This window comes from Rhinolophus sinicus, chromosome 2 (genome assembly GCF_057876585.1).
Source record: "Rhinolophus sinicus isolate RSI-liver-muscle chromosome 2, RSI-T2T, whole genome shotgun sequence".
Lineage (NCBI taxonomy): Eukaryota > Metazoa > Chordata > Mammalia > Chiroptera > Rhinolophidae > Rhinolophus > Rhinolophus sinicus.
The window spans coordinates 119,939,650-119,954,319 of NC_142502.1; the positions used below are offsets into that span (position 1 = coordinate 119,939,650).

Consider the following 14,670-nt stretch of genomic DNA (forward strand, 5'->3'; position numbering starts at 1 on the left):
CCTGCAATGTCAACAACACCAAGAACCACAGCAAACAGATGGGACTCTAACGCTTTTTTAAGTTTGGCATAAAAGCACATTGCAATTTTCACATTTAACCTTTTATTTATACCTGAAAAAATAATGTTTTTTACCTTATTTCACACTCCCATCACCTGGGGGCATTAGTGTTCACATATTTCGCTTTTTTTTTTTTTTTAATCAAAGAAGAGACCATGTTTTTATATAATTTATATATTTCTCTGTTAGATTTAGATTTTTCAAAGTAACTTTTTAAAATATATATTCAATGCTTGGTGTTGAAGCAAAACTAAATATCAGAATTGGCATGTGAGAAAGATCCTGCAAATTAGAAGTTACAGATTTAAAAAGAACAGACAATTCTGAAGGAACATTTCTCTGCTTAAATGCATGAGGAATCTGGTGTTCCTTTAAAGTGGTTGCTGAACAATTTGTGTATAAGTATAATAATGGAAACACTGTTCAGCTTGCCTACTCTTCCTTCATAACTCATTAATGCTTTTGCCATGGGTTCTTTATGGGGATCCATTAGGCGTGTACACTAATAATAGTTTAATCCCACTACACCCAATTATATATCCCCCTTAACCAGTGTCTGCCTCCCTTTCTCTCTCTCCCTCTGAATTATGTCTAATAAAATAGAATGTGCTAACAGAGAGGATTAAAAAGACAACAAACCTTTCCCTTCCCAACATTAAAAATTACAAATAGTAACTGTAATGCAAGAAAAATAACCAGAGAGTGGGCAGAGCTGGATAATGATGTACAGAGGGGAGTACCGGCCCCTCACCCATCTCCTGTCATTAATAACACCACACCTGACAACAGAAAGGATACTCTCCGTTAGAACAAAACTACATAAACACCCAAGATTTTATTAAACAACCCATTTTAGAAATTAAATCATTAAACTGCATCTCCATGGGCTCTTCAGAAGGGCTGTCTGAGAGAAATAATGGATTGTCTGTAAACTTTTATCTTAGCTATTGCCTCCAGAGTTGTGGTATTTAATTATCAAACTATGGTACTAATGAAACATACAATATGGGAAAGCAAACTACTTTTATCATCGCACATGAAAGGCAAAAATTTAATATACTGAATATACTGTATACACATTACAAATGTATTTGCCTCCACCTTCCAAATAGCAAGCACCCCCAACTCCCCCCTCTCCTCCTTTACAGCTGCTCAATCTGCAAGAATGTGCAGAAGTAATTTATCTGAAATGGCCACTATTGTTCTTGATTCTGATTTGATTCCAAAAAAGCCAAATAATAGAAACCATTTTAAACATCTATTTTGTGCACCTGTTGTGCTGCATTATGATACCCTGCGATTTCCATTTACGTCACATCTCTTGACATGCCTTTGATACACCATGCTGCTTTGCTCAACAAAAATCCAGGATGCTAGAAACCAATGCCATCCTTAGTTAATGAACAAAATGGCAATGGTAAATGCCACTGCATGAGAGCTGGGAAGGAAAAAGAGGCATATCGACCTCACTACTAGCCAGAATGCATTGAACTAACGTTAAGTATATTTAAAATGGCTGAACAGCCTAGAGGGACTCAATAAAAATATACGATCTTAATATTGTGAATGATTCTATTACTCAGGCAAAAGCATACGACCTTGGCAGTTTCATTTTCCCCTTTGGTCCTTGAATGCAACGGCAGTTGAGAATCTGAATAGTTTTTTTATATATATGTGGGCTGGTTTCTTTGTTGATCAACTCAAGAAGGCATGGGATTCCGCATTAGCTGCTTTTCAACTGTGTAGCGTCATCTTCATTTGCATTTCAATATTACGGCTCCAAGACTTTCATATCCTCTGTAGTACCTTCTTACTTTAGCTTCTCTTTTTAACGACATCACAGTTCTGTGAAGACTTACAGTGACCAAAAAGGGTGGGTTGTGGTACTTTGTGGGTAAGGGGATGGACCATAAGCTTGGCACGGCACCTAAGGACACATGGATTTTGAAGTAATGAGACAATCAAGCTGCCTTGGCTGTTTTTCTTGTTTAATAACAAGATTCTTCCATGCTGAGCGGAGTCATGCAAATAATGCCCAGGTATCTATGGCCATTTTTACTTATGTGAAATCACCATAATGCCAAGATTTTATGGCACTATGATTTTATCGTAACCCTTCAAGGTGAAAGTGTCAAGAAGTTTGATGTGCTTGCTGGTGGTATTAATGGATTGTATAAAGTGGCTTCTTCCACAAAAACGGAGGGAAAAAAAAAGAAAGAAAATTGTCTGACTCACAGAACTGTAGCATGAAAAGGGACCTCTAAGGCCAAACTTGGCTCTGTCCTAATATAGGAATCACTCCCTCTTTCAATATTTTTGACTGATGGTGTCATGCTGGGTGGCATGCGGGGTCTCAAGTCCCGCTCCCCACATAATAACGCAGGACATGGTGAGGCCAAAAAGGAACACCCACGGAGCCATAGATAGGGGAGTCATACCACTATAATCTTGCCGGCGGCTAGGTTGGAGACATAGAAAGCAAACATCTGCCAAGCACCCCAACAAGGGGTTTTCCTGCACCAGTCTCACTTGGTAGCTGCAATCCGCCGTGCTAACTGCAATCTGCTCTTGCTAGCTCAACCACCATCTTCTTGCTAGCCCCCATTTTCTGCTAGCGTAGCTACGGCAGCTATATTAGTGCCCAATGGCTCACTGGTTACAGCTGACGGCCAACTAGCCAGAGCTGATGGCCATCCAATCACAGTTGATGGCCATTTACTGCCTGAGCCAGCACCTTTCCACGTGAGGCCAAGAGCCTGGAAACTGCACTCCTGGCTCTGTCCCCACAGATGGTCTTCCAGTCCTCTGTGAACTTTCCACTGAAGAATAAACCCTGCTTGATAATGCAGCTTCCTCTATTTGTAAATGGTGCAAATTTCGTTTTCCTTACATAGAGCTGAAATCTGGACCTTTTGAAGCAGAAATTAGTAACATGCAGAAAAGTCGACGCCAACCAAGGGCCCCTTAATGGGTGTGGGATTCATGGAGTCTCACAGGGCCCTGTGCTTGGTTCATACTCTGATGTCATTGTCTTGCAATTCTTGATCATTTAACAATGGCCCCCAAATTTCATTTTCTACTGGGCGCCCCAAATTCTGCAGTTCATCCTGATGCAATTGTCATCTAAGATGAGGTACTGATGAGTACTCTCAGGCAGCATGACTTTTTGCAGGCTTCTGATGTTATTTTATTTTGTCATATGTAAGCAGAATTACATACCTTTCAGTCTTATTTGAAAGCCAGTTTAATTCGTGGATTTTTTTCTGTTCCTGTTTGCTTCCACTCTCACATCTGCCCTTATGCCATTTAATTCAATGGGGTGCCAGGATGGGGTAGGAATACAAACTTGACTCAGACATAGTTTCTGAACTTCAGCATTAATAAGCTCCTCTCTCCTTTGCTTTTGAAATACTAATTCATATTATCCCTTGTCAATCAAAGTAAAAGTACAGGTTTTGGCTAAGTTAAGCAGGGTCTAAGCTAACAAGTAGCCTAAAGTCGAAACATTCGGTCTGAATGTTGATTCATATTTCTTCCTGATTCTGTGAATTTGGAATAACACTTGGCCTTAATTGCCTTCCTTTCTCATCTGGTCTGCCTAGGTCTCAGGGCTGCAGCAAAGCTTGACTGAGAGAGCTGGAATGCTGAGGAAGCCTGGGGCTTTGCTGAACTTGAACGCAGGGGCCACTCTAGAGCTCCCATCCCTTCCTGTTTTATTGACCACAGAAGAACATCTCAGAACCCCCATCAGACAGACATGCTTGCATGGAGTGTGGGTCTTGTGACTTTTCTCTTGTTTTTGCCTGCTGCTCTTTAGGTACCATGTATTATCTCACAGTCATATGGGAGAAATTCTGCAAAAAGTTTTCAAGGAAGAGCAAAGCTACTGGAAACTTTCAGATAGTGAGACTTGAGCATGAGTATATGGGGTTCATCATTTAAAGCATTAGCTGCTATAGTTGGGGAAATGATGAGAGAGAGGGAGAGAGAGAGAGAGAGAGAGAGAGAGAGAGAACAAATGCCAAACCAAATCTTGCTTCAGCCAGGACTTTATCTAGTGTAGAAGTGAATAACTGGGAGAAGCCAGAACTCCAAGGAATTGACTGGAACATAAATTATCTCCTAAGAAATAGAATTTAAACACTCTGCTGGCCAAGAAATAAATAGTATTGGGGTATCTCTAGTCTCTATTCCCAAGAAGGACTCATAATTTTTATGAGATATGAATATTCCAGTCCCATTTGAAAGCCTACTTCAGCAAATATAACGAAAAACACAGTAAGTGGTCGTGATCTGTTGAAATACATTATTGTGACCAAGATTATTATTGTATGTGAATTTTATTGATGTATAGTTTCAGCTCTTCTTCTACCACATGGTTAAATGAATCTAAATTATAATTAAATTAAATTGTTTTTCTGGTAATAAAATTGAACATTTCTTAAAAGATAAAATGAAATAATGTGCATGAAAGTGCTTTGAAATTATATTTACGTGTGAAGTAATATTGTCTTGAAAGTAAATTGGAATATTTGGGTCTAGAAAAAAAATTATCCCCTTAATTGAACATAAGAAGTGAGGATTTGGATATTTTAAGACTGTATATGCTCAGCTTTTAAGGTAAGTTTGAGTAACTTTGAAATACTTTCAGAAATGTTGCTTTTCTGTAGTGAAAACTTTCTCGTATTTATTTTAGATGAATAACACTGCTCAGATTCCTTATTCTGATTTTTAAGATACCCCAACTAGTGATTTTGGGATTTCCCAGAACACGAGCATACACATTCTTTGCGAGGCTAGAGGCAATCATTTTCATGAAATGGTTGACTAGAAGCAACCACTTTTATGAACTCAAATCATTTGGTTCTTTATTGAGAAAATTTAGTTTGTCCACTATCAACCTTTGTGGCCAGCTTGGCCAAGAATGGAGAAAAGAAAATGGATGTGGTGTTTCTCTACTTCCTCTCTAATTTGGTATCTTACTTTGTGAAAACTGTGCAATAGGCTTTGGCATTCTTGAGGGTGGCCACTCCACAGCACTGCTCTCTGGGTACTGGCTACAGCCTAGTGGTTAGCACACATTTGCCAATTGTTTAGAACCTTGAGCTCACAACTGAGGACCCAGGTTATCTCCAGATACCATTCCTGTTAAATAAGCATCACACGAATCTGTTTCAAGCAGCAAGTTGAAGCAATAGATAGTGTTTGACCTCTGAAACATATATTTTCTTGTGTACAAGTTTCTGAAGAAATTTTTCCTCACGGGGAACAAATAATAATTTTTTTTCCCCTGGAAAATATTCATTTCATGTGTGAAACCAGTTGGGAGGAGTGAGATATTTTTATTGACTGACTTAGACTACAGTGATTTTGTAATCAAGTAAAACATTAAACTCATAAAAACAGAAAGAATTTACCATGAAGAAGACATGGGAAACTAGAACAGCACATGTAATATGTAAGATACAATTTTAATCTTTTCTCTTAACTCTCTCCCTTCTTGCACACACACTTACAAGAAGAGAACATGAAACCCTGTCTTATATATCTTCTCTTGCCCCAAATTACCTTCTCTGAAGACCAAAGATTACTTTTATAACCACTGGCTACCAGAAAGGGAAAGAGTAAAGACGGAGGCAGAGTGGGGTCTGTTGACGTTCTTCCTGATTGAGGAGGCTGGTTTTTACTTAAAGGAGACTTTTCAGGGCACAAGCTCTCTATGCATCCCCATGACATTTAGTGTCCTCTGTGTCACCTCTCCTAACGACAGGATGTTAGGTGCTGATGCCTTATTTTCATCATTCACGTCTCTGACTCCCACTGTTCACTCAGTTCAGCAATTTATACATAGATGTATATTATCTCAGGCTTCACTTCATTCTGACTTTTGTGAGACTTGGTATGTTTATTTAAACCAGAGCAGAGAGAGATTCTACTAAGAAGAGACTAATCTAATACCACGTGGATATGATATTCTTTCTTATTTTGTTATGATTGACAGAACCCCTATCAAAGCATATGAAATAAGATTTCATTAAAATTAGAAGAAAGAGCTGCATCTTCTCAAACACATAAATATCCAGAAATGTTCTTGTTAAGTAAAAAACCCTTTTCTTAAATTCGCTTCCAGGTACCCTGATGGGCTCCCAGGGAACAAAAGGAAGTATCTGTTTTTTCTCATGTAATTGCTGCTATCTACTTTTATAAGGCCCAGGAACATGGTGGAATGCCGATCAATTGCTAATCAGATCTGCTCTCGCTCACTCTGTAGCTCTTTCTCATTTTCCATTCCCTCCATCTCTATGTCTTTCAAGAATGAGACAACATAATGCACAAATGTCATGATAGCAATATTATTGAAATGTGACTTGCCTGGTGGCTTCAATTTTTATTTTACTGAAAAGCAGAGTACGACAGGACACAAGATACTGGTTTCTATGAGTCTTGGAAAGGTGTCAGCTTTCTAGGTACAAAGTGTGTATCTTGGGAAGGTCTTTGCTACCAACACAAACTGCCTTTTTTTGGTTTCTATTGAAGTGTTAGGAAGACTGTTCCAGATGAAAAGCAGGAAAAATATTTTGAAATGATTCCCCCAACCCCTTGGGCTTGGTGGATTTGTGTGGGACAGACTGGGATCGTTTTTTATTCTCTTCTCTCCTCAGGTCATGCAGAAGCTTGAGCCTGTAAAGGGCAACCAAGGTGAACTCGCTCATTCCACACAGCAGGGTGGTTCATTCACCGCGAGGCATTCTTGATAGTGTTCTGTCCACTCTAATTTTATACATCTAAGCAATGGGAGTTCCACCACTTCCCTTGGCCGATTACCTTACCGTCTAATGGACCTCACGGCTAAGAAGATTTTCAGGTGGTAATTGGTAATCAACCTAAATTTCCCTTTTCTTAATTTCATCCCATTACTCCAAGTCTTATCCCCTTGTTCCATCTAGCTTTTCACCCTCATTAGTGTTCACACTCTCCAAATACTAACAGATAGTTGGTAAAAAACAACAGCAAACAAAAACAAACAAACAAAAAACACCACTCTCAGTCATCATTTAGCTGAACCACAGATAGTTACTTCTTTGAAAATATGTCAGTTCACACATATACTATTCTCCTTAAAAACATTTTTTAATATTAAAAGATTCAAGTATTTTTAATAAACAAAATAAAAGAGTCTGTAAGTGAAAAACACAACAGTCTGTAATGGATCAGAGGAGAATAAACACATGCTTAACGTCGATGAGTGATAATAGTATAGCTAATTTCACCTTCTTTTGCCCTTTACACAGACATAGAACAAACAAAAAAAAAATTAGATGACGCTTTCCCCCCCAAAGTTGTCTATTTCTATACTAGATCTTTTATAATATTATGCTTGCATGTTTGGACTATAAAAACATTTTGGTTTACAAAAACATTCATTGATAATATGCATCTACCAGTAATCATTAATTTAATAAAACCATTGACATTAGTACTAATAATTTGTGTTACTGTATAGTTATATAAAACATTACAAAGTAGTAGTTGGAGAGGTGAAAACCAAGCCTTAATTTATGTCTCATTCATAACACTAACTGTTCTTTTTTATATTGAGACCACCTGACCAATTTGATTTATTGGTGTAGTCAAAAGAACCGTGTTTTAGTAGCAAACCTTCAAAATAATATATGCTTTAAAAATAGCAATTTCTGTTCATTTTCCTCCAGTGTTCCAAAGCTCCCTTCCTGGTCTCTGTTTAGGAAATAATTAGATCCCTATTGTACCCAGATCCCTATAGCAGTGGCGTGGTTCTGCATCTGACCTTGAATGCTATGATACTTCTTGATTCTTTTGAATTTTATCTTGAATTTTAAGCAAGTTTTCTGTTTACATTCATGATACCTGACACATGTTTTACATGAATAAGCAAACTAATGGAGCAGAAGGAATATTTCATACCTTTTGGAAAGTTATTTCGTGGATCATACCCTGGAACACGTAATTCTATAAGATGGCATCCTCATGCTATAAACATGATGACTGGCTGACATTGTGAACATTTGTAACCATAACCAAATTCAACAACATTTCTATTTCAGTATGTGGATTCGCATGCAAGACTAAGTGTTTGTCACTTCTGTACTTCCTTCCTTATGCTATATGGTCAAACGTCTAGGACGGTACACTGATTTCTAAGAATTTCCTGTTCACATATTTGTTGGCAGAATGTAAGATTCATTTAAGCTGAAAACAGCAGGAGTAAACTCTAGAAAACAAAAGAGAAGCGGGGAATTAATTGAGGTAACCACTGTGGCATTTCAAGGCACTAAACCCGAGGAGTTGACCAATCAGATCTACAGAAGAGGAAGAAAGGCAGCTGGCTTCAAGGTCTTCTGGAAAGAGGTATAAAATTCACGTGTTTTCTGTCATGTTGATGTTACTATCACTCAGTTCCAACAACTCCCAGCAAATGGGCTTCACTGTTTAAAATTTCCAATTTCTGGGGAGAGAACCTGGCTTTATTTGTACCCCTGTAGAGATTGACTGAGGGACTTGGGACTCAAGATATTTGCAGCACAGCTGGGGGCCCATCCTTGTATACCAAGGATCCCTCCTAGAGATGGAGCGATGGCTGTGGAAAATCCATACATAAGAAAGGTCTAACACTCTGGAGTTAAAGTTACATGGCATGGCATGTACTGAAGAAGATATTTTTGACATATTGCAACCAACACTTATTCAATGTTACCTCTCCCCTTTTTCTAAGATAGGCTTGTGAAATTTTTAAACATTTTCTTGGGTCATTGATTGAAGGCATTTATGTGAAAATCTAGAATCTTTCAAGTGTAGCTTGCAAAATTTCACTCACAATACAACTTGTATATAAAGCGAAAATATAATTTACTTTCTTCATTTTCGTTGCAGCTCATCTTGGCTTCTTCCTGAGCCCTCAATCAGTAGTGAGTGAGGGTAAGGGAGAGAAATTAATTAAATGTCCAATCAAGTTTGAAGCTGTCAGGCCTGATAATTTAAGCCATCTTTCTCAGTTGGTGTTCAGTCTTCCATTTGGATAAAATGACCAATCTCTTATGTATTTCCCTCCTTTCCTGCTTCTTCTCCTGAAATGACACTCTGGTGTGTGGGGAACAGTGGGTGTGATTTATGAGTCCTATTGGTCTTGGGGATAAGGTAGGAATTCTCAGATTGACATGGTACCTTTGTATTATCTTCTGGCCCTCTCATTGATGAGTCCACTGTCTGTCTGGTCTATAGATGCCTGCTTGCATTCTTGGCAGCAGTCTGGAGCTGGTGAATTTATAATCCTTCATTTTGTCTTGGTAGAATGATAGGGGAAAAGCATGCAACTTTTCATATGGATATGGACTCAGCTCAGTTCTCTCTGTCTATAGAATCCCGAGGCCCCACCATGTGCTTAGTACAGCACAGTGGCCAGTGGTTCATTCCCAGTCCCAGTCCTGCTGTGGGACTGTCCTGCCCTGAGATAGCAGCATACAACCCTTAAGTAACAAAGAGTAGGCAGGGAAGTTCAACCATGGGGCCTCCCTCTGCCTAATTACGTGACAAGGGCAGTGGCCATTTTGATGTGGACTTCGTAAGAAACATGTCGATTCTTCAATTTGTTGAGGACAAGTTGTATGGAGACTATCTAGTGTTTATTCTGGACATTACAATTTGTTGGACATGTTCATGAGATAAAAATATTGAGGTCTAAGATTATTTCCATGTCCATTAAAGCCACAGTTTATAGAAATTTCTCTAATCATGCAACTTTTGATTTCATAGCTCAAGTAGATATCTTCGCTCCACCAGTAAAATTAGATTTCAAATTGTTCAAGGACTAACCTTACTTGAATCTCTTCCCTGAAGCATGGTGGGGATTTCCCAAGGTTGCCTAAGTCTTAATAGAACATCTAAATGTCCACAGTTTTTTATGAAATTTCTGGATTTATAATGTCCTTTATTATTATCATATACATGTAAAGAGCAAAGTATTTATTTTGGATTAAGATTGGTATAATAAATGGCCTTCTTATTAAATATAACTATTTTTATCAAAACAATGTAGAAGTTTTATGCAAGTCCACTGTGATGTTTTGAGCAATAACTCCAGAGATGTTTTTTCAGTGGTACTTCAGCAGAGCCCAGGATCTGGATTCTGACTTGCTTTCTTTTTATTGTTTTGGATTTTTGATTACCACACTTACAGAAGTGTAAAATGAACTTTCCATAGAACTGTTTTGTTTTGTTTTGTTTTGTTTAATACTGATCTTTGTTAGTCTCTGTATGTTGTGTGTTTTCTTCGTAACCAGAAAGTAGTTACAAAGTGTAAACAAATTGAACCTCTTTTCTTATTTTCATCTGACTTTCAGAGAATGTTATGATTTTCCTTCTCCCACCCTGTGTGACTCTTCTCTGACTAGATCTTCTTAGAACTCCTGGATTTTTAACACTTAACAAAACCTGGATTCTAAACAGATTCTGTTTAGACCTGTTTGAATATGTCATGTAAGTTATTTCTTTGGAAAAACGGACATGTGTTTTCATTGGATTCACATACCTGGGAAGACTGTGGGCCCCAAGTGGCTTTCAAATCTCTTTCCATTCTTCACATTTGATAATAGCTAGGAGGTGTGGAGAAAGGCTCTAGCTAGTGAAAGGGTCTCCTGTTCCTCTCGTCCTGTGCTCAACCATGGTCATTCATTCACTCATTTATTCTCTCAAGAAAGATTTCTTATCTACTCTTCCCCAAGAGTGAGGGGGAGTCAACAGAAAACAGAAATTTCTGTCTTTGGTGATCAGTGTTCTTTCTTTCTCTTACTTGTAGAGGGATTCAGATAATGAAACATGAAAGGTCAGATTATGGTCATCACAAATATTAGCAAATAAAATATGTCAAAACTAAAGCCACATGCCAAGAGCCACCAGTACAGTCTTCATATCCAATATTTCCATCAAATTACTGTATAATTTACAGACACATTGAGCTATCATGTTTATGGAGCGAACGAAAGCATGGAGGACAACAGGCATGGCAGACACCAGATGGACAGGGCTGTATAGACTTCTGCTGAAGCAAACATTTATTCTTCATTGAGGTCATCTCCCCAAACCACATGATAGGTTAAATCATACTATAATAATTTGCTTTCTGCAGAGGATGGTGTCCTAGATAAACTCATGAATTAATAAAAATATCACATGCTAACCTTTGGTATGTGTTACATATAAATGAAACCATAGTATATAGAATTTTGTCTGCTAAATATATTTATTGTTGTTTATCTTCAAGAAAAACATTGTGACTTTTTAAATATACATACATATACACACACGTAGCTTCTACAGTAAGTCCTCACTGAATGTCGTCTATAGGTTCTGCAACTTTAAGCGAAATGATGTATAACAAATCCAATTTTGTCATAAGCTGACTGATATAAATGAGAGTTAAGTTCCTACGGCATCTCATCAATGTTATAATGAAATGATGTTGAATGAAACGATGTTACTTGAGGACCTGCTGTGCACACATACCGTGTTTCCTGGAAAATAAGACCTAACCGAAAAATAAGCCCTGGCATGATTTTACAGGATGACAGCCCCTGAACATGAGCTCTAATGCGTCTTTTGGAACAAACTTTAATATAAAACCCGGTCTTATTTTTGGGGAAACACGGTAATGTACACATATATGCCTATGTATTTTTATGGACATATAAATCTTCCATGAGTACCTTGTTTTATTTATTTATTTTTTTTACAACTGTAGTTTTTAAAAAGCTTATGTAACAACATAGCAGATTTTACTTTTTAAAACACTCATTTAGCTATCAAAAAAAGTCCCTATAATACCAATAAGTGAACCCCATAACAATATTTATAAGTTAAACAAAAAATAAATTTGGGCTTTTAATATCATCAACTAGCAGGTATAAAAACCCTACTGGTTCTGATAGTGAGGCTACAGTAAGAAGACTTATTATGGGTAATACTAGAAATTATACATCTGTCAATCCAAACCCTGCCACTCATGCCCAACACCACCATTTTCTGCTTTCTTAAGTAAGACCATCCAACTTGGACAAACAACATTTTGTGCTGTTGTCAGGCTACCATTTTCTTCAATGTCTTCTTTAACTAACTTTTATTTTGTTCTCCAACCTGTTGTGCACGATAAGTAAGGAGACTCTTGATAAATTACTAGAGCTTTTGACGAATCTTCTCTCCCAAAACTCTTGGCTAACCATTGCAAAACAGTGAACTTAATGGTTTTGTGGTAAAAGGAAAATTTACCTTGTGAACGGAAGACTTCACCCACTTGCATTTCAGAGATGGCATCGAGAACAACCCCTGGAGGATCACTCAGCACAAAACGCTGGGATGGCTGTAATGTTATACATTTATAATAGTTAATTTCTGACCCTCGACAAAGTTACATGACTTATTTCTTTTCTACTTCTGAGTGCTTGGGTGGATGGGCCCTTACTAAACTATTTAGTATTTTTTTTCTATCCCTCTGTATCTTATGTGGAATCATTTATGCTGAACCCAGAGTCAAAGAGCAGTAACTCCCTACTCTTCTCTTAAGCAATTTATTTTCATTTATTTATATTCATCTTTACTAGTTTGCTATAATTTAGATTAATGATATACCAATATGTAAACAGGGGAAAACGTCTTTCCCTTATGGTACCATGTGAGTTGGTCAAGGGCAGTGACAATTCCAAGGAGAAATTTGGGCTTGAGAACTGAGTTCCTACCACTGTCAACCTCTCTGGCACTCCGTCATTGTATCTAAAGCTTCTGAGAACATCACAGCAGGTTGCCCCCTGATTGCCAATACATTCTGCAAAAGGTGGGACAAGTGGAAGAAGAGGATCTGATACAACCCAGTCTCTAGTGAAATGACTCCAGATGAAGGTCATCATTAAAAATAGAGGCATATTTAGAAGCTCTTCAGGCAAGCAGCACAATGCATTTTATGAAACATACCAAGATGGCAAAACTGTTCAGCCCCAGTGGAAGAGAGGTTTTATTTTGTATTTTCTCCCTAACCTAAAATGGGCGATTGCTTTTCTGCCAAAGAGGCTCAAAAGGGCCATGAAAACTAAAGTCCTTCAAAGCTGTTAAATGCATCTTTAAATTTACAATACAATTCAGCATGACAAATTTTCCAGTGCAATCTCTGGAGCCTCGTAGCAGCACTTATACAATTTTTCTTTAAGTTAGTATTTTAGTATTCAGCACCTTGAGAAACAGGGAAAGCAAATGTGGGCAAGGAAAGCAAAACAAAACAAAAAACAAAATAGAAAAAAAAACACCCCCAAAAAAACACCACCAACAAAGAAAGTGAAAAAAAAAAAAGCAAACAGCCACGCAAGCTACGGAGCATATGCCAAAGTAAACAATCGTGCGGGTGTGCCAGGGGTCTGCCCTGCAGGTAGAGACCAAGCAGCGATGGAAGCCGAGAGTGGAGGAGCTGCTGAGCCCCAGCAGGACAGCCCGACTGTGAGCTTCAAGACACACCATCAGCCATGCAAAACAGGACATACCTTTCTGGCTTGCTGGTTCTGTCGGCTGAGACAAAGCAGTCCCATTCGCAGCGGGAGGCCAAATCAAAATGAAATTTTATTTAGTCTGCACTGTCCCCAGATTGGGTTTCAGAGTGACTGCTTTAGGAGATAGCGTGGATGTGGCTGATGCATGCTTTGCATATGAAACTGCAGTAGGAAAAGAAATCTACATAATCAAAAAAATCTGTGCCTGTGCTCTGTGTGTGTGACAAAAAGCCCTGGATGCCAGTGATGTTACTGCAGTGTATATTTTCAGGCAGGCCCTTTTGGGGTGAAATGTGTTTTTAAAAACTGTCTTCTGCAATATTAACCACAAATAGTAATAAATCTATAATGCTCTAGTTTATGAAAATAGACAGGGTCATGGTTACAATTCTGCCACATCAAAATAATTGTGATTTTTCAGGATATTTATTAGTGCATCCAAAATTTGTATGAGAAAACAAATTGAATTTTCAAATGTCTGAAGATTATGTAGAGGTAGGGGGGGTTGTTCTGACCATCACTATATCTCTGAATCTCGACAAAATTAAAAGCTTAAGTCTGATAGAATACTGAAATGAAGACTGAGAGTTCATTTGACTTTTCTCTGGGAAGATACTTATTCATCTTTAGTGGATATTTTTTAAAAATAGAGAGAAAATGTTTCATTCAAAATGCTCTTTTGACTTTGGAAATATTTTTTTAAATCAAGAAAAGGGACTGTAAAATGTATATTGGTTGCTTGTCAGGGAATCTTTAAAAAAATTATATATATATATATATATATATATATATATATATATATACTGTGTTCTTAATACAGGGTTACTATGGCTGGTGTTGACCGCAAAAAGGAAGTGGTATGCAAGGTACAGTGAAACAAGGGGGCAGAATAGAGCCTGTTGGTAAATATACATTATTTCTCCAAGAAATACTTATCCCAGCTTGATTTTGATAGATCAGTTCCTTGAGGTTGAGGGCTGCCCATCACTTTAAGGAGGAAAAAAAAAAGAAAAAGAAAAAGAAAAAAGAAATTGAAAGAAAGAAAACC

The 14,670-nt window shown here is 37.8% G+C and overlaps 1 long non-coding RNA gene across 2 annotated transcripts in view; it reads right to left on the reverse strand.

Annotated features, from left to right (window-relative positions):
* The window catches only part of LOC141571848 (uncharacterized), a 197,161-nt gene extending 183,315 nt beyond the window's left edge, over positions 1-13,846 (reverse strand). The window contains exons 1-2 of one of the 2 annotated variants that reach the window (XR_016020428.1): positions 13,617-13,846; positions 12,358-12,448 (exon numbers count right to left, since the gene is read on the reverse strand). This is a non-coding gene — a long non-coding RNA (uncharacterized LOC141571848). The remainder of the gene's footprint in view (positions 1-12,357; positions 12,449-13,616) is intronic. The other variant, XR_016020427.1, reaches the window with a different exon arrangement.
* Between the last annotated feature and the right edge of the window lie 824 nt (positions 13,847-14,670).